A 2,446-nucleotide genomic window follows, 5' to 3' on the forward strand; every position below is an offset into this window, starting at 1 on the left:
GAAGGGAAGCCTTGAGCGGGGTGCCCAGGCCGTCTCTCTGCTCAGTCGGCGGACAGACAGCATCGCCTTCCTCCCACCTCTCCTGCGCCCGCAGGTGGGCAAATGATTTTGAAAAGTTGCCTTTGACTCTTGGAGGTGGATCATTCGGGTCGCGCATCGATGAAGAATGCAGGTAGCTGCGAGAATTAGTGAGAATTGCAGGACACATTGATCATCAACACTTTGACTGCATTTGCAGCCCCGGGTTCCGCTCAGTGCGCCCCAGCCGCGTCGCGCACCAGGGGTCTGCGGTGATGTTGGTTACCCACCCGACCCGTCTTGAAACATGGACCAAGGAGTCTAACATGTGCGTGAGTCAGAGGGCAGACCGAAAGCCAGTGACGCAATGAAGATGAGGGCCGGCGCGCGCCGGCTGAGGTGGGATACCGCCATGCTTCCAGCGGCGGGCACATTACCAGCCCATCTTGCCCGCTCTTTTGGGGAGGTGGAGCATGAGCTTGCGTGATGGGACCAAAAGATGGTGAACTATGCCTGGGCAGGGCGAAGCCAGAGGAAACTCTGATTGAGGCCCGTAGCTGTCCTGACGTTAAAATCAGTCGTCCGACCTGGGTATAGGGGGGAAAGACTAATCGAACCATTTAGAAGCTGGTTCCCTCCGAAGTTTCCCTCAGGATAGCTGGCGCTCGGAGCCCCCAGTTTTATCTGGTAAAGCGAGTGTAGAGGTCTTGGGGCCGAAACGATCTCAACCTATTCTCAAACTTTAAATGGGTAAGAACCCCGGCTCGCTGGCCTGGAGCCGGGCATGGAATGCAAGTGCCTAGTGGGCTACTTTTGGCAAGCAGAACTGGTGCTGCATGATGAACTGAACTAAGCATGAGCGGATTTTGCGGATTGGCAATCCGCGAATTTTGCGGATTTGCGGATTCGCAATCCGCAAAATCCGCGAATTCCCGCGAATTTGCGGATTTTTTTTTTTTTTGTGTTCGCCCGTGTTTCTGCCAGTTCGCGAGGGTTTTTACAATTTCGCAATTTGCGAACTTACCTGTCGGGTCGCAAGTTTTGCGAACTTGTTGTTTCTACGTGTCCAGCCTGTTTGGGACACTCTTCTTCATCACTGCCACTCTCTGTCACCACTGCCACTCTCTGACTACTCATGCCACCCTCTGGCCCACCCATGCCACCCTCTGTTTCATCACTACACCCTCTGGTTGTCCAGTGTACATTATTTTCGGCAAAGCAAAGCACACCTTCCCTGCCTCAAGTGACCTGAATTAATTTGGGGCTGATTAATGTGTCACAGAATATTTTTTTAGCTGGCACCTGCTTCCTTAGTGCGCCCTGATTAGTGATCTTTTGCACTTGCTAAGTGCTTTCATTGTTGCAAAATTAGTTACAACACCTGCCCTGCCCCAACTGACAATAATGAATTAGGGGCTGATTAATGGATTTTAACTTCCAGCCTGGCTCCTGCTTGTCTCCCTTAGCTGTAATTCAGGACCTTTGTGGCATATGTGTAACTATTCTGAGGTTCAGAGCAGGGTCACATAATAGTTTCAACTGGCAACTGAACTCTGGAGGGGCCCCTCAGGAAGCACTACAGGAAATGGCTACTAATGATGTGCCTGAACTTTTGAACCTGGTAAGTAGTTACTTTCAGTTTTGCCAAGATCGTATTTCTGCAATTTTGCACTTACACGAGCGTGCCTTTCCAGTGGATTGCCCCAGCTGCTGTGGTCACCTCTCGACATGCCCCCTCCCCGGGACACGGGGCTGGCGTTCTGCCTAGGCCAGCCCCTAGCAGCTGACTTAGAGCTGGCGCGGACCAGGGGAATCAGACTGTTTAATTAAAACAAAGCATCGCGGAGGCCAAAGGCAGGTGTTGACGCAATTTGATTTCTGCCCAGTGCTCTGAATGTCAAAGTAAAGAAATTCAATGAAGCGCGGGTAAACTGCGGGAGTAACTATGACTCTCTTAACCTATTCTCAGTTGTAGTGACCTTTACCTCCCAGTGGTCCCGCCGGTAACTGCCTTTGTAGTGCTAGACTCTCCGTAGAGAAGTCTATAGAGACAGGCCAAACAAGGTTCTATCATGGCGGCGAGCGTGATAGTGAGAAATGGCTAAGCAAACAAATCCAGTTCCAGATGGGGTAGTTCCTGGAGAATAAAAGCCCCATTAAGATGGCGTAAGGAGGTGCTGTCTTTTCTAGAAATCCTAAACCTCCTCACCGAATTTGACAAAGCAGCACCGCTTCAAACAATGCAACAAGCAACGATTCAGATCACGATACAGGCCCTAGTTCACCCTCAGTAACAGAAGAAGATACAACAGTAGACCTCAGCGAATCCATCGAGTTTGTGGCTTCCACATTTGTGGCTTCCACATCCAAGAATGACATTGGTACAACAAACTTAGAAAATCTTACCGATGTGTACGAGGTCAGCAAA

General features: G+C 50.6%; 1 pseudogene; it reads left to right on the forward strand.

Moving 5' to 3' along the window:
- Positions 1 to 124: 124 nt before the first annotated feature.
- Positions 125 to 273, forward strand: LOC147671287 (5.8S ribosomal RNA; annotated as a pseudogene).
- The last annotated feature ends 2,173 nt before the right edge of the window (positions 274 to 2,446 follow it).

This window comes from Lissotriton vulgaris, unplaced genomic scaffold (genome assembly GCF_964263255.1).
Source record: "Lissotriton vulgaris unplaced genomic scaffold, aLisVul1.2 SCAFFOLD_307, whole genome shotgun sequence".
Classification (NCBI taxonomy): domain Eukaryota; kingdom Metazoa; phylum Chordata; class Amphibia; order Caudata; family Salamandridae; genus Lissotriton; species Lissotriton vulgaris.